The following is a 21,341-nucleotide window of genomic DNA, read 5'->3' as shown; positions in this document are numbered from 1 at the left end:
GAAAGAAGGAAAAAGAAAGAAAAAGAGACAAATATCAGCAATCACAAGCTATATACTGTTAAAGCTGTCCAATGACATTCTAATGCAAAAAAAGGCAATAATCGGTACCAATCCTGTAATAAGTACATAATATAAAAGGAATGAACAGAGCAATCATGGCAGTTGAAAAACAAAGTTTGTGTCCTTGGCATGTTATGCAGAGGAAGAACTATAGTTAGTGAGAGGGGACCAAAAGGCCTCTTTATGAATAAGTCGTTGGGATGTGGTTACAAAGGCTCTATCTAACCTGTGGCGATAATATAGAAGATTCCACCAGGCAGAAAAGGAGACTTTGCAGGCATCTTTCCAGTTCGATGTTATAACCTGAAACGCAATGGCAATAGATAAATCTATAAATGAGCCTATTTTGCAAGCCCCGAACCAGCGCATAGAGGAACTACTCAAAAATATAGAGGAAATGTCAAGAGGGAAAGTGGTTGAACAAATGGAGGCAACAGTCTTGCATACTTTTGTCCAAAAAATGAAGGTATTAGGGCAAAGAAAAAAGGAATGGAGATATGTACCGAAATAATTTTTGCAAGACCAGCAGTTAGAGGATCGGGAAGGGCTAAATTTAGAAACAGCCATAGAAGGTGAGTAGTACTGGCATTGCATGAAATATTGTGAAACCGAGCCCAAATAGAGTCCCAAGTGTGTATGGAGAAAGTGTACTGTAGATCTGTTTCCCATAAATGTTCAATCTTGCTTTTGGGATGAGTAGAAGAAGGGAAAAATAGGTATTTGTAAATATGAGAAGCTCGAACAGAAGAGGAAGAAGGTAACGATGAAATGGAGGAGTCCGGGAGAGAAGAAGTGTCAGAGAGAGGAGAGAGTTGCACAGTTACACTCCTTTTTAAAGAATCCAACTTAGAGAGAGATGAATCGGATAAGTTATGTCTAGACTGAAATTCCTGGAAAGAAAGAAATTTCCTATTCTGTAAGAGGTGTTTAACCTGTAAGACACCTTTTGAAATCCAGTCTTTCCAGAAAGAGTGCGGTTGGAAACTTTGATGGATTTATTATGCCAAATAGAGGAATCCAAGAATAACTGCAGAGGAGAACGTGATTTGGTGAGAATCGGATAAAGAATAGATATGAGATATGAAATTGTGGGAGATTTAGAAGAATGAGGAGAATGTGCAAGATGCTCTAGCGAAGAGGAGGGAAATGGATAGGTAATTGATTCCTCTAATTTATGCCATACTGATAAGGGAGGATCGTCTGATGGGAAAAAATAGGGTAAGAACACGATCGAAAACTTTTTTCGCGTCCAAGGTGATAGTTGCAGTCGGGTAGTGCTTTTGAAACAAGATGTATGATGTTCAAAAAAGCCCTGGAATTATCCACACTCATTGTCCCCTTAACGAAACCTGTTTGCTCATAGCCAATTAAATCAGGAATTAATAAGAAGGGCAAGGACTTTAGTGAAAATTTTGCAATATAAATTGTTTAAAGATAGTTAGTGCAGGAAGAGGGATCCTTGCCTTTCTTAGGAATGAGACTGATCAGGGCTTCCAGGAAGGATCCACGAGCTTCCTTGGACGACAAACAGTATTGAAATAAATATAAGAGGTGAGGGAGCAATAATTGGGAAAAGCAGGAATAAAATTCAGTAGTGAAGCCGTCTGGACCTGGAGATTTGTCCTTTGGAAGTAATGCTAAGGCGGACTTGATTTCAGAGACTGAGAGGTCCTCTTCTAATATTGAACAGTCAGGAAGCTCGGAGGAGCGCGAGGGAAGCGCATCGAAGAAAGAATCCAACGCTGCTTCACAAGGGGAGGATTCTGGAGTGTAAAGCATATTGTACAAATCTGTAACACAGCTTAATATTTCATCATCTTTGAAATGATCAACGCCACTGGTATTGGTAATCTTGACCACCTTAAAGCGTTGAGTTTTAACCTTTAAATAATTCGCTAATCGCTTGCCAGCTTTGTTATGACCACCCGTAGAATTTAGAATTAATCTTGAGTAAGGTGCCAGAACCCTCCTCTGTCAATTTTTTTTATTTTTTATTGAAGGACATTTTAGCTTGTATTAGTTGTTTTAGATTGTTCTCATTATTGGACGTGAAGTAAGCATGTTCTAGACGCTTGATAGAAGCTAATAGAGAAGCAGAATCTTTACTGCATTGCTTCTTTTTAGTTGCTACATAGTCAATAATGAAACCTCTCCGTAGCCTTAAAGGCATCCCAGATAGTGGAAAAGGGAATATCCAGAGAGACGTTCCTCAGGAAAAACTCTGTCAAGAACTCTTTGAAATGTTCCAGGAATTTAGGGTCCTTGAGTAAGTAGTTATTAAAGCGCCATCTACGTGATTTGGGGGATTCGGAGGGGAGATCTAGATTGATCACAACTGGAGCGTGATCAGAGATAAGAATGGACCCAATATTTGCATGAATTAAATTAGGAAGGAGAGGAGGACTCAAAAAGATATCTATTCTAGAGGAAAGTAATACATTTTTGACATTGGGAGTAGACCGCACGGATTTCAGTAAATCACGTGGAATAAAAGGAACCATGTTCCAGAGTATTTTTAGCATGAAGAAACCGGAAGAGGTAATAGTTTTAACATGGCCTTCAAAGGACACCTTGTCGTCAAAGTAAACTCTGAGTTTTTTTTTTTTTACCCCAGCAATTCGGGTGGAAACCTCCCCCCAGCTTCCTAGGCCATCACTTTGGAGACCAGAAAGACGCATTTCTGCCAAACAGCAACACTTTGGTTTGGAAGAATTTTATTTCAAGCAATTGCTTGACATCCATTTTCCAATATGGCGCATGAGGTCCTGAAATGTACAAGCTGTATCCTCTAGATTGCTGGTCACAGACACCACTATTTGAGTGTCTTTGGCATAGGACACTACTGCAAATCCAGACGATTTAAATAGATTGGCCAAGGGGGTAACGTACAGATTGAAAAGGGTCGGACTCAAGGAGGAGCCTTGATTGACCCTGCACGGTAAAGAAAAGGTACTGGGATGGTATTTGAAGCTATTAAGCTCAACAAACTGTTCTCTATGAGAGAAGATTTAAGAAGCTTGAGAGCCTTACCTCTGATGCAAATGGTAAAGAGACAATAAATAAGAAGACTCTGATTGACCATGTGAAAGCTGCAGTAAGGTCTAATAGCATTAAAAGGAAAATAGCAATTGCATCGATGGCCGTACCACGCATTGCCTTTTTTCTAATGCCGTCAGAGCAACAAATGCGTCTTAACCATGCATTTCTTTACCATGCATGTTACAATGACATGCTTCAGGTAAAGTTGCATTTGACTTTAAAGTCCAATGCTTTCTCCACTGTTGTGCGTACTGGAGTTTGAATAGTAAATTATACTGTTCCAAAGGTCTGCGCTTTGCCTAAGGAAAGTTGTTGTAAAGACTTGCATGGTAATTGAAAGTGTGGTTAAGACTTATCTGTTTTTCCTACGGCGTTGTTAAGCTACACGTGGTTTAGGCATACGTGGTTGTGTCATAGAAACAGATTAAAGCAGGATTTCCACTAGAATGCATGAACAAGGCTAGTTCAGTGCTGTGTTGGCTTCTTAAGACATATTGTGCAACATCTAAAAGTGCATGGTTATCGATGAAAGATGTGACTTGATAGACTTCTCTACCATTTTAGCAGGGAAGGGAAGCCAAGATATATGCCTATAGTTGTTTGGGTCACTGCTATCCAGGTTGAATTATTTTTAACAGCGCAAGAATAGAGGCCCTCTTGCATTCTGTTGGAAAATAGCATGCCCTGAACATCTTATTAAAGATGTCCCTCAGGTGCCTAGCAATGGCATCCGGCGTAAGCTGAAGGATCTTAGGAGGGCAGGGATTAAATTGAGTCTGAACACCTTCTTCTTGCATTTTTAGCCTATGGCACATCTAACGAGGACAGACAAGGCGAGGGAGTATTATCTCTCAAATCAAATTAATTTGAGGTTGAAACCTCAGTCAGAGTTAAGGACGTACCCTCCGCTTCGCCTAGATCATTCGTCTGTTGGTTTGATGAGAACCTATTGAACATTGTTCTGAAAGAAAATAGCTACAGAGTTACAAAACTCTAGATTCGCATTATTATTTTTTAGTTCAGGCAACTTGCTCAGTTTCCTAACTGTTGCGAAAAGTTCTTTAGAAACAGTTAAGGAAGATTTAATTTGAGCAGTAAAGTAGGAAGTTTTAGCTTTTGAAACCATGTATTTTTAGACTTTGATGTCCTGCTTGTATACAGATTCATCAGGGTTGTATCGAATATTCCATTTTCTTTCAAGCTTCCGACAAGCTTGTTTTTGGCCACTGAGCTCATAGTTGAACCCAGGTTCAGAAGGAGAAGTTCTTTTATTATTGTATATCTTTAAGGGGTGAGAAGATTAAGATTAGAATCAGTCCATCGACGATAGTTGTTGGTTGCATCATCCAAATCTGCAGTAATCTCAGGAGTAGATTGGGCTAAGTGAGCATTAAGTGCCTCAGAATTTATTTTATGCCAAGGACGACCTGTGGTGCAACCCACCTGAAGGTGGACCCTAGGTTCTTTAGCCTCCATTTTAAGCTGAAACATGGCTGCACTATGGTCTGACAAAGATAGTGGGAGAACCAATGTAATTTCAAGATAAATGTTGTCAGTAAACGAACCATCGAGAAAATGGCCCGCTAAATGCGTTGGTCCCTCTACTAATTGGGCAAGGCCCCAACTTGCCATAGAATCTCTCAAATGAACAGAATCAGTATCTGATAGGTTTTCTGAGTACAAATTGAAGCCCTCAAGAAGAGTAGAGTCTGAAGGGTTGACTTTAATGTCCCACAACAGACTAAAATGATTTAAAGTCTCTCTCTGGCCCGGAGGCCGAAATAAGTACCAAATTGAAAGACTAATGATTGGTAAGAGTTATTTTGTAGGGAAATGCTTCTTAGTCAGAAGTGGGTGGCAATAGTCCGAAAGTTGCTTTGAGATAATCTATATAAATGATTGTTTAAGCCCCTCCACTTTTCTCCGCACTATCTAGTATGGAAATAGCAAACCCATGTTGCCGATAGATTAGCAAGGTCCAAGGCAACATCTGCCCAAGTCTCGGTGACAAAATTCATATTCAACGAGTGGGCATCTAGGGAGACCTTGAAATCCAGTGCATTTTTTGTAATCAACCTGGTGTTAATGAGTGTGCATTTAAATTCCTTTATTAAGCTAACAGATTTGGTAATGAGGGTTCAAAAGGACATAAGGCATGCATTTTAAGATTAGTCAAGTAAATTTACACAGCGGGCATAAAGTTTTAATTAAGGAGTCTGACAAAGTCAGTGTGGGTCCTGGGCAGTGCTTACCTAAAGGTTTAATGCTAAGCAGGTTGTCTCATGAGTAGCAAATGGAAGAAGCTAAACGGGGAGCAAAACCGGGAGGGGGCTTGTGCTGAGTGCAGTCCGAACGCCATCTGCGCGCAGACGCGCTGTAGATCAAGCTTTCAAGTCCAGCATCAAGGGGACATGTGGGAAGAGCTACTAAATGCAAACACAATTTTTTAAAACTAGAACGTGATGGAAAAATAAAATATACAATCGGGGTCCAGCAACTCCTACTGAGCCGCATATCCCCACTTGTGAGAACGCAGCTATTGGCAACATAAAATATTTCCAAATAAAATCGGGAGAAATCCTAAAAACGCATAAACCCAAATTAAATTCAAAGAGCGATTTACCACTCACTATGGTGACCAAGTAGTCAGGCATCTCCCGAAAAAGCACACTTGTGCTAAAAGGAAAGAAAAAGTTCTGCAGGAGAAAGCACATAACTGAAGGGAAAAGCTTCCTTCAAGAGCGGCACAGACGTGCTCAAGGTCCAGCTTTGAAGTCTTTGAAAAGTGTGAAAAACTTCCACACCTGAAACACTTGGGTTTTGAAAGATCTTTAGAACTTTTTTCACTTGCGTTTCCACTCAAGGAGGTGGAATTTGGACGATCAGCGTTGATTGGTAAGCCCTTAGTAAAACTACGTGTGCATTAATCTTTATCTGCCACTTTGGACTTCTCAGTTGGAGAAATCTTAGCTACGATTTCTGAATTTCCTAAATCATCACTTTCATTTAAAGCATGGACGTCCTTCGGTCCATCCTTTTTATCATCCTGACCCTTCCTCATTTCTTTCACCCAAGAGGAAGTATTTTCCATACCGTCAACAATTGCAACAGCTTCAATCAATGTAGGGTTTTTCGATAAATGCTTTTCTTCCACACAAGTACTATTGGTGCATCTCACCAATTGATCTCTGACTAAAGAGTCCGAAAGAGCACCAAAATAACATGTCGTTGCTAAGGTTTTAAGGGAAGCTCCATAACTCTTTACTCGTTCATTGGAACGTTGAACTCTAGTGAAGAATTTGTGTCTTTCCAAAACCACATTGATGCGGGGGCCAAAATATCTTTCTAACATAACCATGGACATTTCATATACATCACTAGGTTCACCCTCTCCATTGCCAATAGAGATAAGATCCATACTATCTTAAATATTTCATCCCTCAATACCTAAATTATATAAAAGAATGGCTTGTTTCCTAAACTCAGAACATTTTTCTCCTCTAATAGCCACAATATATGAATCAAATAAGTTTCTCCACCTTTTCCATGGGAGAATAGGTTCACCTTTTTCAGAAAGAAAGGCTGGAGGTTGTGACATGCTTGTTGATGTATCCATTGGAATGGTAATGTGTAAACACCAAAGATATTATGTATATAGTCAATTGATAACTAATACATATGTTAATAAACAGCAAGTCAGAACAAATAACAAATAATATAGTTATTACTGTTAAACCCAATTGCAGGAATGACGATAAAATAACAAGCTAAAACAATGAAGGTAGTCACCAAAGTCTTTGATAATCGTTATGCATCCAATAGCTTGTTTGCTGTTTAAAAACTAATAGCTTCTCACCATAAGTACGAAGTCTCTGATATTCATTGTGCATTCAATAGCTTGTTTGCTCGTTATGTATTCAATAGCTTCTCGCTGTAAGCACGACGGTCATTGCTTGAATACAACACCGTTTGTCCCAATGCAGAGTAGCAATTAATAAAGTAACATGATGATAAAAAAAAAATGGTGGTCACACAAGGTCACGTTGCGTGACCCTGCGCGATGACGTTTCTTGTGTTGTGACATCTTGAGGAGCAGTGGAACAGCCAAGACTTCGACCGATGGAATCAAGAATACCGCCGCTGCCCGAAAAATGCAGCCGATGTCGGTTGACAATGGCCGTCAAAACGTCGAGGAGTTAAGAAGATTTGACGGTAAACAAATCCACATGAAGTCGATAGTTTGAAATTTGTTCGACCTGAAAGCTAGTTTTTAGTCACATGTTAGTCCATATACATGTTAAATGCACAACAATAGATTCATGTAAATCGTTTGACATAAGAAAATAATATTGTCAAACTTGAAAAGTCCTGAGGCAAATCGCAAACTCTCCAGGCTTGTTAGTAAGTCCTAAGTTGTTATGCTCCCATCAAATGCATGGAAATAACTGCTCTAGGCAATATCCAGGCAAAGAAGATATTGCCGACATTTGACATACCTTGTAATACAAGCGTAGGCAAGTCCAAAGCGTAGGCAAATCCCGTTCTAAAATCCGAAATCCCATGAATGTAGTAAATTACATCAATGGAAGTTCTCAGTGGATATTAGCTTTTTTTTCCCTTAGAAACAGTGAACTCCAAATTGAAAAATAATCCACATAGGGGAGTTGATGCTGAAGATGCTTGTCCCCAATCAAGCAGGGCCCCTCGTCTCCAGTGTAACAAAGAATAGTCCTCAACACATAAAGGTAGAATATGTGGTTTAATTTAGAAGTATAACCACTCTGCATCAACAGTCAGGTCCAGTTACAAGCTCAAGCGACGATGCCCTGGCTTCAGCCTCTACATTCTATGACATCGTGAATTTCTGCATTGCAACATTCTTAAGTAAATTACAACACTGGCCTCCCTTATGATTTAGTACACATGGAAAAAACACCTCAGCTCGTCACTGTGGTAGGGGAAGGGGAAGCATATTTATTGCAAATGGTTGATCTACATAGAGAATATCTAATAATAATGGTTAAAGTTCAACTAGAATATCTTCATGTATTTGGAGATGAAGTGGTCTTTGTAGCAGCTTGTAAGGTGGACAGTGTCACATGCCGCTAATAGGTCTAGAAGCAATAGGCTGCCATTTCATTCTTGTCCGCTCTGAGTTGTAGGCCATCCCACATGGATATGATGGCTGACTCTATGCCTTGGGTGGTGGTCTAAAACTGATTGTTGGTGAGATGTCAAGACATTTGCTGCATAATTATTGAAAGTTGAGTAAACATTGCCTTTTCAGATATTTTTCCTTAGGATGGCCGATTGATGTTCATCTGTACTTTGCTGTGTCAGATGGGTTGATATTTTTTTTTTTAAAGAATGGTCTACTATAGGATGTTTTCGGCTCCAGTGGGACTGTACCTATTTTTTAAAAAAAATTATATAACGAGTTTTATATAGCACTGGCCAGACCCTAGGGTATCAGAGCGCTTTACAACAGATTATAATGCAGGAAACCAAAAATAAGACATAGGTATACAAATTGGTTCATAGCGTCCCGGTGTGTGATGCTACAAATGAGGTAAGGCAATCCTGGGAGCCTCGCACCCGGTCATGAACGGACTTGTTTAGTAAGCTTCTAGCACCCCTGCACAGGCTGGGCAAAGGATATCTTTAAAGCTTTTTGGAGGTCCTGTGTGTGTAAGTGATCCTGATGGTCTGCTAGAAGAAATATTATTCTGAGAGGGTATTGAATGTATTTAGTAGTGGAAAATTGTTCGAGGTATGTGGGCTGCTGAATTCATATCTTGAGCATAGATCGCCGCCTAGTGTTGGGTCCGGATGATTGCACTTTGTTGTCCTGGAAGAGTCTTCGAAGTATCACGAGATAGGTGACTCCTCCCCTGGACTACAGTGCGCATGGGCATCTTCTCCATCCTCCGATTGTTTTTTTCCTGCATTGGGTTCAGATGTTATTCCTTTACTCCAACTTCGGAAACCGAAACTAACTACTTTTAAAGGCCAAAAGGCCTTCGACTTCGACGGTATTGTTCTCGTTCGGCACTTCTTGACTCGACCAACCTCTCCATCTTGATCCGGTCGTCGACGCGGGCCGTTGGGCCTTTTCAACGCCACTTGGGTCTGCTGTTGATGGAAAGGAGCCCGTTCAAAAGGGGCCCACAATGCCAGTCCAAATTCCCGCATACTGACATGCACACAGTATGCAACAAGTGCTTATCACCAGAACACAACGAACAAAATTGCCCAGCGTGTGCCCAATTCCGTTAGAAGAAGACCATCCGGATTCGACGGGCACCTCGGCAAGAGATGCAGCGGTCGGCACCGGAACCGGAGAACATCTTCGAAGATGAACGCGACCTCCCAGAAGCGGCTGACTCGGACATAGAGATCGGCACCATCGAGGACCAGTCTGACTCCGACGACGAGATCCCACCGGGGCAAATCGTGAGTACACAGCCCCCAACGCCGCTTATCTCGAAACCGAAGGCCCCGGTCGAAGCATCGCCTAAAGACCTTAGCCGAGATCGAAAAACACCTTCAGAAGCCCCGCTCTCCGGCTCGGCTCAGAAGACCAAATCAAAGCCTTCCGAGAGCCCAGGACCAAGTAACATTCTCCCCAAGAAGGTCGTCGAACCCATAAGGGTTGTCGGACCGAAGGTCGCCGACCCAAAAAAGGCAGTCGAGCCAAAACTCTTCGAGCCAAAGGTCGTCGAACAAAAGAAGGTCGACCAGCCAAAGGGCGTGAAGCCGAAGAAAGGGATTGAACCAAAAAAGGTCGTCCACCCCAAAAAAGTTATCGAGTCAAAAGCTCTCGATCCAAAGAAAAGCCTCGACCCTAAACAGGTCATCGATCCGAAAACAGCACCCGATCTGAAAAAGAGTGCAACTAAACCAAAGCCAGTCGAACCGAAAAAAGGCATTGACTCGACCAAAGACACTGACCCTAAAAATGGCATCGAGCACAAAAAGAGGATCGAGCCGAAAAAGGTCGTCGACCCAAATAAAGCCGCCAAACCAAAAAAGACGGCCAAACCAATAAAAGACGTCGAACCAAAAAAGGTTACCGACCCCAAACCGACAGTCGAGCCGAAAAAGACTCTAGAACCAAAGGCCCTCAAGCCAAAAGGTCACAAGCAAGTCAGTAAGCCAAAAACATCGGCGCCAAAGCCACGAACAGTGGAAGAGGAACTCTTTCATCCTGATCCAGAATCAGAGGAACAATCAAAACTGTATATAAACCCTGAAACCAGCAAAGTGACCATCTATTACCGGAAAAAGAGACCATTGGACACGGACACTACTTGCCCTGTACCACCAAAGAAAAAGGACTTCGGGACATCTCCCTCTAGGCCTTTTACTCCTCTTCCTTTCTATCCTATTATGCCTTTTGTGCCCTACTCTCCTACACATTCAGAATTCAATGATGAGGATGACATGGGGGAAGATCCTCAAGAAGATTTTAATGACCCAGAGGATCCACAGGCTCAGGATGACACATGGAATGATCAAAATGATCCATATATGACACAACCCATCCCTGACACCTCCCCATACCCTACTAAGCCGTCGCCTACTGACGACACCATTGTATTTAACCAACTGCTAGATAGGGCAGCAAAATACCACAAGGTCGACATGCACACTGACCCAATAGAAGAAGATTTTCTATTTGACACTTTTCCAACCTCAGAGAAAAATGTCAGGACACTTCCTATGCTAAAAGGGGTACTAAAACACGTGCCTGACATATTCAAGGATCCAGCCAGGGCACGGGTGCTCAATCCCAGGGTGAAATATAAGGCGGCCCCTACAGACCCTACTTACATTGAATCACAATTGCCTCTAGACTCACTGGTAGTAGCAAACGCTCGCAAAAGAGCCAACTCGCGAACAGGAGACGCTCCACCTCCTGACAAAGAGTCTAAAATATTGGAGGCCTCAGGCAAAAGAGTGGCCTCAGAAGCTGCTAATTCATGGAGGATCGCAAACCCACAGGCTCTCCTAGCTCACTATGACAGGACGCACTACGACCAGCTTGAAGGTGTACTGCAACACCTGCCAGAACCTTTCAAAGCTCAAGCTAGCGACCTCATACAGGAAGGCAAATTTAGAACTAATGCTTCCATTAAATGTGCACTAGACGCAGCCGACACAGCAGCCAGGTCAGTTAACACTAGTGTGTTACTACACAGACACGCGTGGCTACGCATCTCTGGTTTTAAGAACGAGGTGCAATCCACCATCCTTAACCAACCAGTTAATCAAGACTTCCTGTTTGGTCATGCAGTAGATACCATTTTAGACAAAATGAAGAAAGATACTGAAACTGCAAAATCTATGGGCACGCTGCAGTTTAAACAACATAGAGGTTCCTTTCGTCGGTCTTCCTACAGAGGCGCCGCAAGAGGCAACACTTCACAGACTTCCTCTGCATACAAAAGCAACACTCAAAGCTCCTTCAATAAGGGCTCCAACAGGGGAGGTTACAGGGGCAATAATAACAAGGGCAGAGGACGTGGCGGCAACAACACCAAAGACTCCACTGCCACCAAACAGTGACTTCATAACACTCCCTCCAGACCATTTAACACCAGTCGGAGGCAGAGTCAAACAGTTCCTACCAGTCTGGAATGCAATTACCACAGACAGGTGGGTGAGACAAATTATCCAGTATGGTTATTGCCTGGAACTCACTTATACTCCACCCAACATACCTCCCAGACAACGTCCTATGTCCAAAGAACACATCACCCTGCTACAACAAGAGGTCAAGTCCATGCTAGAAAAGGGAGCCATGGAACCAGTCCCTTTTCAACACCAAGGAACAGGAGTATACTCACTATACTTCCTTATTCCCAAAAAGGACGGGTCCCTCAGACCAATATTAGACCTCAGAATCAATACATACTCTCAGAGCACTTCCATATGATTACTCTGCAACAAGTACTCCCATTACTCCAGCAAGGCGACTTCCTAGCAACATTAGACCTCAAGGACGCATATTTTCACATACCTATACATCCAGCTCACAGGAAATACCTCAGGTTCACAATAGAAGGTCAACATTACCAGTTCAAGGTTCTCCCCTTTGGGGTAACCACAGCCCCAAGAGTGTTCACAAAATGTTTAGCGGTAGTAGCTGCACACCTCAGACGCCAACACATCCACGTGTTTCCATACCTGGGCGATTGGCTCATAAAGGCAAACTCGTACCAGCAGTGCGCAAGCCATACATCTCAAACACTCCAGCTGCTACACAGCCTGGGTTTTTCCATGAACTACCCAAAATCACACCTACAACCCTCCCACATACACCAATATCTGGGAGCTACAAATAAATACCTCTCTAGCAAAGGCATATCCAAATCAATCAAGGATAGCCAACATCCAGACTCTCATTCAGAAATTTCAGCCACAACACTCTTTGCCAGCTCGAGTATTCATGCAACTAATAGGCATGATGGCTTCCTGTATATTCATTGTCCCCCATGCCCGACTTCAAATGCGTCCACTACAGGAATGCCTAGCGCGGCAGTGGAACCAAGCTCAGGGACAATTAAAAGACCTAGTGTTGGTGGACAGTCGCGCTTACAACTCTCTGCAGTGGTGGAACCCACAAAACCTTTCCAAGGGGCGACTGTTCCAAGAGCCGGTTCCACAAGTAGTACTAACAGCGGACGCATCACTGACAGGTTGGGGAGCCCATTTGCTACAATACACAGTCCAAGGGCTCTGGACAATCAAACAAAGGAGACTACATATCAACCAACTAAAGTTGCTAGCAATATTTCTGGCACTAAAAGCATTCCAAAACTACCTGTGCAACAAGGCTGTGTTAATCCGGACGGACAACATGACAGCCATGTACTACATTTAGAAACAAGGGGACACACTCTCCACAACTGTCCCACTTAGCATAGAACATATGGAAGTGGGCAATTCCCCCCCCAAAAAAATTTCTCCTAGCAGAACACCTGCCAGGAAAAGACAATCAAGTAGCGGATCTGCTAAGCAGGCACAGTCAACACAGTCAACAGCTACACGAATGGGAGATTCACCCTCCGGTTCTACAACCATTCTTCCAAAAATGGGGGCAGCCAGAGATAGATCTGTTTGTCACAAACGAAAACTCAAAATGCCAGTACTTTGCCGCCAGGTTCCCACATCCACGGTCACAGGGCAATGCGATATGGATGAACTGGTCAGGCAGATTTGCGTACGCTTTTCCACCAGCTCCACTGATTCCGCTAGTGGCACGCAAACTACGTCAGCAGTCACTCACAATGATCCTGGTTGCTCCCACATGGGCGAGACAACCATGGTACACAACGTTCCTAGAACTCTCAGTAGTTCCCCACCAAAGACTGCGTAGCGCCCCATCTTTTAACTCAGAACCATGGAGAAATCAGGCACCCCGATCCCAATCAGATGAACCTAGCGATCTGGCTCCTGAGGTCTTAGAGTTCGGATACCTTAACTTACCTCCTGATTGCATGAACATTATCAAGAAGGCAAGACGGCCAACTACTAGAGCATGCTATGCAGCAAAATAGAAACGATTTGTAATTTACTGCAACAATAACCAAATCAATCCATTAGATGCTTCCATCCAAAACATTATCTGTTACCTCTTGCACCTTCAAAGATGCAATCTAGCATACTCTTCTATAAGACTACATCTTGCTGCTATAGCAGCATATCTCCAGAACAGACCACATCTGTCTCGGTTTAGGGTACCACCAATCAAAGCTTTTATGGAAGGTCTTAAAAGGATAATCCCTCCAAAGCATCCACCTTCACCAGTCCGGAACTTAAATATAGTACTTACCAGACTTATGGGACCTTCTTTCAAACCACTCCACTCATGTGAATTACAATTTCTAACATGGAAGGTGGCATTTCTAATTGCCATTACCTCCCTCAGGCCAGTAAGTGAGCTAAAGGCACTAACCATCCCAGAACCTTTTATGCAAATACATGCTAGTAAGGTAGTACTTCGCACTAACCCTAAGTTCATGCCAAAAGTCATATCCACTTTCCATATCATCCAATCTATAGAATTGCCAGTTTTCTTTCAAAACCCACAGTCAGTGGCTAAAAGAGCCCTACACACATTAGATGTAAGGAGAGCTCTGCTATATTATGTGGACAGGACTAAATCATTTCGAAAAACAAAGCAACTGTTTGTTGCTTTTTCACCACAACATAAAGGTAATCCCATCTCAAAATCAGGAATAGCCAGATGGATAGTTAAATGCATCCAAATATGTTATCAAAAAGCTAAACACACTCTAACAGTTCCCCCAAAAGCACACTCTACGCAGAAAAAAGGGGCATCCATGGCTTTCCTAGGGAATATTCCACTTGAAGACATATGTAGGGCAGCTACATGGTCTACCATACACACTTTCACTAAACACTATTGTGTAGACGTGCAATCAAAGCAGCAAGCTGCAGTAGGCCAGGCTGTCCTTAAAACTCTTTTTCAGACTGCTGCAGCTGCTACAGGTGACCACCGCTAGAGGAGATACTGCTATACAGTCTATGCACAAGATATGAATTCAGCAGCCCACATGCCTAGAACGGAATATGCTACTTACCAGTATGCATCTGTTCTTGGCATGTAGGGCTGCTGACATTCATATCGCCCACCCTCCTCCCCGGTGCCTGTTGCAGCTGCAGGATTCTCTTTTGGATGGCCATCTCTTACTTACTATACTCCATCTTTGCCACAATGGCGAAAAACAATCTGAGATGGGGAAGATGCCCATGCGCACTGTAGTCCAGGGGAGGAGTCACCTATCTCGTGATACTTCGAAGGCTCTTCCAGGACAACAAAGTGCAATCACCCGGACCCAACACTAGGCGGCGATCTATGCTCAAGATATGAATGTCAGCAGCCCTACATGCCAAGAACAGATGCATACTGGTAAGTAGCATATTCCTTTTGTTTCTTTCCGTAGTGGTTGGGTCATGTGTTGGGGTTCTAAAGTGAGATATTTTTTTCATTTTACATGTTAATTTTGTCACAGAAGGCTTTGCGACTATGGTGTTTTTGTGTTTTGGCACTCAGGATTTCCAAAGTCTGCTAGAATCTTGTGCATTTTTGTGGGTTCAGTTATAGTGGTATAGTATGGTTTTATCTTTGTCATTTTTTTATTTTCTCCATGTGTGTTGTAATATGTTGAGTTGGCATTTCATTCTTTTATTGTTTTCAGCCAACTGATCTTTATCTGTATCTTTTTGTCCAGGGCAGTAGGGATACAGCTGTAGAAGGTGTGTATTTCTTGAGCTTGCATATTTAGTGGGGCTCTTTCATGATGGCAGTTTAATCTTTTGGAGGGCTCAGTTTTACCACTATCTGCATGAACATTTGTTGTTGTTGGTATTTTGAAGTATTGTCATCGATGGGTGTGTTGATATTGTGGTCAGCTCAGCTGACTGGGGAATTGTCTGTCACTGTAACCTGTCCCAGGACGGAAAATATGACATTAAGTGTGTGTTGGTGTGGAGTGAGTTCAGGCAGAAAACATTTGTTGGAGGTTTAAGGCCACAGAGTTGGTTGAGATGGCTGTGGCTACAGTTAGATTCTATGTCTGGATTGGAGGCGAGGCCTATGCTATCACTTTCTTATTTTTATTTACAGCAGCCATTTCCTCATAACTATAAAAAAAACTGCAGTTCCGATGAGTCATTGAGAACTTTGTTAAAGCAAATGGACAACATTTCTAACGGTTCATTAACATCCAATCAGAATTCAGCCTGAGCGATATAGTCCTCTGTTCGTGTCAGTAGTGCCTCTTTCTTCCCTGCTCGCAGCCAAGATAACTCACTACTTTCCTTCTTGCTGGGTTTATTGTTATTATGGTTAATTAATATTGTTAATTACTATTACGTGCTATTTTTTTGTGCATGCGGCGCTGTTGACGCCTTTCTTGTTTTTCACCGTGGAAACGATTTGCGCCTCTACGTGGCTGAGTGAGGTGTTGGTAAGTGTGGACAAGTCCTCTGTGCACACCAGGGTGCTGCGGTGATGCAGCTGCCCTCTGGTTCCATGCCACACGATTCCAACAACCTGTCAAACGGGTCCTTGCCTGAAGAGTGACGCCCTCTTATGAGGGTCTGTACAGGTGAGGAAAGCATCTGTCTGCATATTTTATCAGGTTGACGCCCTGGGACTTCCAGGGGCGGTATCAAGTGTTTTATGAGACACGCCCCCAGGGTCTGTATTCTGTCTGTTGCTGGCTATACAAGCCATAGGGAACACCCTCCCAGGCAAGCTCCCTCCCTAGTTTATAAAAACCATTGCACCGAGGGGCTCGTGTTCTGCCAATTGTGAGACGTTAATCACTCCTACTTTGCTGGGTTCCCCAGCCCGAAATCTTCAGCCCCACACTGCTATTCCACTGCCCTTTATATATGGCACCTGAACCTGCCCTCTAGTTTTGCTATTTCCCTCTGATCAGTGGTTATGGAGACCGAATTTCAGGAGAGAGGAGACGCCCTGGCTTGAATCCAGTGGGATGAGAAGTTCTACGAGACTGTGGACACCTCTATTTATAGGGCAGTGGAGGAGGCTATGGGCACTATGGAGCAGCGCCTTGCGCAACAGATTGCTTGCGACTCCGCAAAGATTTCTATTTCTCGGGGGCAGAAGTCCCCTGTCAGTAAACTTCCTGTCCAACCTGCCCAGCCCTCTGACATGGACCCTGTCCCATCCAAAGTTTGGGGGTTGATCCAGATGCCTTTGCGCGCCTCAGGGAGTTTTTTTTAGTGCCGACCCAACCTCCCCTCCCCCTGGGAATGCGACGGGCCTTAATGATAATACCCCAGGCCCATTTCCACCGAAGATGACATCCACAGGGACGCAGATGAGGAGGCTGGACCATCCAGACCCTGGCGTCCTATGCCTAACCCTCCTGTTACTGGCTCTATGGTACCAGATGACACCTCATTTTGGCCCTGGAGGACATCCTCCATCCCCACCCCTCTGACTGGGTTCCCTCCCCAGAGGTGGCAACCTACATGGCTAGTTGCATGAGGGCTCCATTGGGAAAAGCTGCATGTAGTTGCCTTAAGGCTGAGTGTCCCCACCCCTCGCTAGACCGGATGGTAGCTGAGACCCTGGAGCTTGACTCAAATATGGCAACCTTCCTTGCAAAATTTATGAAGGACCCCAGGAAGGGTATTGACAGATACTGGCGAGTTTGCTAAGATAAGTTGTTGGATGCCCTTGGCCCCATCACACAAATCCTGGACATGGTAAAGGCCTCCAAGTCCTTGGGGTTCCTATTCTCACTAGAGGTCTTCTCCAGGTATTCCAAGGGCACAATGGTGTTCCTAGGTAATGCTAACTGTGTGCTGTCCACAGAACAGTGTCGTCCTTTACTGATAAAAGTGGACGTGGGATTTGGCAGAAGAAGGAGCAGTAGCTCGGGTGGGGGGAGGGCTCGTCGGGAAGCCTTTTAAAGGAGCTGGGGAAGTTTGTCAATAAATTTACTTCGCTAAATAAAGCCCACTGCTCTATCAAGAGGGCTTCTCTTCTTGGATTTTCCATAGGGCCGGTGGAGGCAGGGGACGCCCAGCCTTCCAATCGAACTCGTAATACCCTCCTAGAAGGCAAGGCCCCAAGTGCGGCTGCTACCAGGATCAGACCCATTTTGCAAATTTCTACTCTACCCATGGCAGGTGCTTCATTGGCAGAGTAGCAAAATAATTCAACGCTTCCTCTAATACCATTGAGTGTATGCCCTTTTTCTCTCTCAAGAGTAGGGGGCTGTTTGGCATTGTTACTGCATGTGTGGAAGACTGTGATGAGGGATTCTTGAGTCCTGCAAACTGTTCAGGGCTTTCAAATAGAGTTCTGGGGGTTATCATTTCAAGCATGGCACCCCATCCTCTCAGGAAGAGATTGTGTTGGTCGAAGAGGAGGTTAAATTGTTTCTAGAGAAAGGGGCCAGATGCCCTACCTTGCCTAAGTCCAACAGGTTTGTCAGTAACCTTTTTCTGGTCGACCAATCAGATGGCGGCCCCCGTCCGGTCATCAACTTGCGCAATTTCACAATTGACTGGTGTAGCTTTTTTTTTTTATTGTAAGACCTTTATTGCTGTAGAATATTTTACTCTGCCGAGAGCCTACAACCCTGGGGCCGGCGGCGAAGTAACATATAGCATACTGTTATGCCGGAGTTACACAGCCCATCAGCCGACAACCGTAGGTCCGGCGGCGCAGTGGATACTGTTGTGTCTTACTTTTCATGGCATTGTGGTAATCTCACACAACGAACTTATAACAATAACTCTTAAACCAATGAATGAGACCAGTACATTCCAGTAGTAAAAGCAATGAGAACTGTGTGTACCATTGTGCAACCTCTGAGGCAGATCTCTTGGGCACATAACCTTTTGGTAATAATCGTTTCTTATCGGCCCTTCTCTCTAGATCATTCATCTGTGTCAACCTCCAATGTCCGTACATAGGCCGTGAGGTAGCACCAGAAGTCTTTAGGCCTTGATTTTGCCGGTAAGTCCTCCTCATATGTGAGAAGCTTATCCCTGCAGCCGGACATATCGTGTAACCATCTAGACATCTTAGGCACCCTTTTACTGTGCCAGCATTGTGCGATTTGTCTCTTGGCAAGTAAGAGTGAGATCGTACAAAATTTACGTTTGGTGGCTTTGAGGTGTGTGTTATACCTGTCAGAAGTCTCCAGTACCTTCGCAGGAGCAGTATAGACGCTGGTCCCAAATGCCCACCTCCCAGTGCCTCCGCTAAAAAGCAGACTCACTAGCAAGGGGGAAAAGGGGAAGTGGACAGAGAAGAGAAAACCTTGACAATCTCTGGTATCCTCTGGTCGTCACAGGAAAGTGTAGGTTCACTGCAACCAGTCTGTTGGGATACCTAATGCACACAACAAGGGAACATAAGAACACTATCTTCTCTCTACTGGATTTTCTATAGAACAACTGAAGCTGATCCTACCAGAAATTCTCAGGGCAATGCTTCTCTTCTATTGGTAGTACTTGCTACAGGGAGCGTAGTGCTGGAATAAAAAAGGAATAGGGTGAGGGCTCTGTTTGCTTATACCTGCTCTTTCTCTTATATGAGCTACTCCTTTTACTCTCTGTACCTGAATGCTCTCCTGCAAATATCTTGATATTGGGGTTCCTTGTATGCAGCAGTTCCAGCAACGATCTCTGGTTCAAATTTAGCAGTCGGTAAGAAACGCGCAAAAAGGTTCAGGGGAGGGTAAAAGGAAGGAAAAGCCAGGGTAAGCGCAAGGAGTCAACAAGTGAATATTGTACTTCACTTAGCGCAGGTGCGCGTGTCTTACTGTCTTGGCTGCAGTTCGAATTTCTCTCGCGCTTGTCTTCTGTCACGGCGGCAGTTGGTATTCCCCTCACGATTTCGAGCGGAGAATACTTTCAGTTTCTGCTGAAGCTCCGACAGAGAGGGCGGAGAGAGGTTTGACCGGAGACTTAGGCGAAGCTGCTGGCAAACTCTGTGAGGAGGGTCTTTACTGAGGCTCACTTCAGGATGCAAGTTCAGAGTAAAAACGAAGGATACTGTCCTGAATAGCCCCAGGTAAACGAACTTGAAATTCCTCCGAAAATAACTCACTGCTCTCAACACTGTCTCTAATTACTACAAAAACTAACTCGGAGAAACGGAACACTATGACTCTCTCGGAACGGAATGGAAATTGAAGTGCGCAGTTTACACCGCGCGAACGTTCCAAATACTCTAGACTGCCCTAACTCTGCTGAGGACAAGACGGCCTTTGCAGCGGCCATCTTGGGAGGAGGTTCTGCTTGGAGAATAAGGAAACCAAATCCCTAACTTATTGAATTTCACCAAGGAACGTCTCCTAGCATAGAATTTAGAAATGCACAGGCTTGCTATACTGTGGTTCCTGACAATACCTAGCAAGCAGGTGCGTATCGTGCATTCTATCGCCACTCCCAACATGGTAGATATACCTTCAGTTACCTCCATCCAATACCCCTGGAACCGAGCACAGAACCAGGCTAAATGTGCAAAGTCAGCTCCCACTGAACTACATCTCTTACGTCTATCTTCCTCTTGCAGGCCATATTTACACATTCGTGCAGGTGTGTAGTATGCCTGGTGGAGAAACTTGTAATGAATAAATGCGTAGGTTACCATTAGGAGTGAGAATTTGTGTCAATGCGCATGTCTGCTGCCATTCCTGGTCATTTAGCGGGGCCTCTAGTGCCGTGTCCCATCTCGCTCTAGCTCTCTGTGGTGTATGGTATTTCTGCTTGTGCTGTGGCGTATAGTCTAGACACTAGGTGTGATATGTCTTGTGTTTTTATGATCAGCTGCAGCGCTTGGAGACTCTCTGGCTCTTTAGGGAAGGTGGGGTAGTGTTCCTTCAATGCACGTTTCAGTCTATAGTATGTAAAGTAGAACAGTTGTGATTTATTTTGGATGTACGTCAGGTCGTCAATTTCTATAAATTGGCCTTCGTGAAACATATCTCCCATCTTCTCCATGCCTACTTGTTGTAACAGTTTCATGCCCACCCTTTCTCCCGTTACTGACAACGCCTGATGATGGTGTAGAGGCATTTCTGGCGTATACAGAGGGGATTTATGCGCCAGCTGTCACAATTTCCGCCACGCCTTGACTGTGGTGTCTATTGTGTTTATGTCCTGAGCATGGAGGGGTTGCTGCACATGTGTCAGGTAGCTATAAGTGGTATAGGTTTCGCGTCTCCTTCCTCCACAGCAGTGTGGGTGAGGTATGGTACCTCGTGGTACCAGTAAGCTGCATATTGTGCCTGGGCGCATAAATAATATAACAGGAAATCCGGTACACCAAAACTACCTCTGATATGTGGGTGTTGGTGTCTGAAGATCAATTTGTGCTTGTTTGCCTGCCCATATAAGTTGTAACACGAGTGATTTTATGCAACGGAATACTTCCCCGGGAGGTGTGATAGGTATGTTATTGAAGAGGTGTAGGAGTTTGGGTAAGATATTCATTTTCATGATCGCTATACGATCCGCCAGAGATAACGGTAGTTGTATCCACCGCATCACTTTTTCTTCCAGCCTGGAGATCGTTGTGCCATCTGTGGAATAGCACCCCCAGATACCTAATGGGATCAACCTGCCATTCTAGTGGGTTGTCCGTGTCTAGTGGAGTAGCCGTGTCCGTTAGTGGAATGATGGATGACTTGGGCCAGTTTATGGCCAGTCCCGAGTGG

At 44.0% G+C, this 21,341-nt stretch overlaps 1 protein-coding gene across 3 annotated transcripts in view; it reads left to right on the top strand.

Moving 5' to 3' along the window:
- Positions 1-21,341, top strand: part of IBTK (inhibitor of Bruton tyrosine kinase) — an 876,521-nt gene that overhangs the window by 87,568 nt on the left and 767,612 nt on the right. The window contains exon 2 of one of the 3 annotated variants that reach the window (XM_078648127.1): positions 15,360-15,384. The exons of the other annotated variants lie outside the window; for them this stretch is intronic. The gene's annotated coding sequence lies outside the window, so the exon portion shown is untranslated. The remainder of the gene's footprint in view (positions 1-15,359; positions 15,385-21,341) is intronic. 3 annotated transcript variants of the gene reach the window in all.

Source organism: Lissotriton helveticus, chromosome 6 (assembly GCF_964261635.1).
Source record: "Lissotriton helveticus chromosome 6, aLisHel1.1, whole genome shotgun sequence".
Taxonomy (NCBI): domain Eukaryota; kingdom Metazoa; phylum Chordata; class Amphibia; order Caudata; family Salamandridae; genus Lissotriton; species Lissotriton helveticus.
Note: the sequence above shows the minus strand (reverse complement) of the source record. Positions and strands in the feature narration are given on the sequence as shown.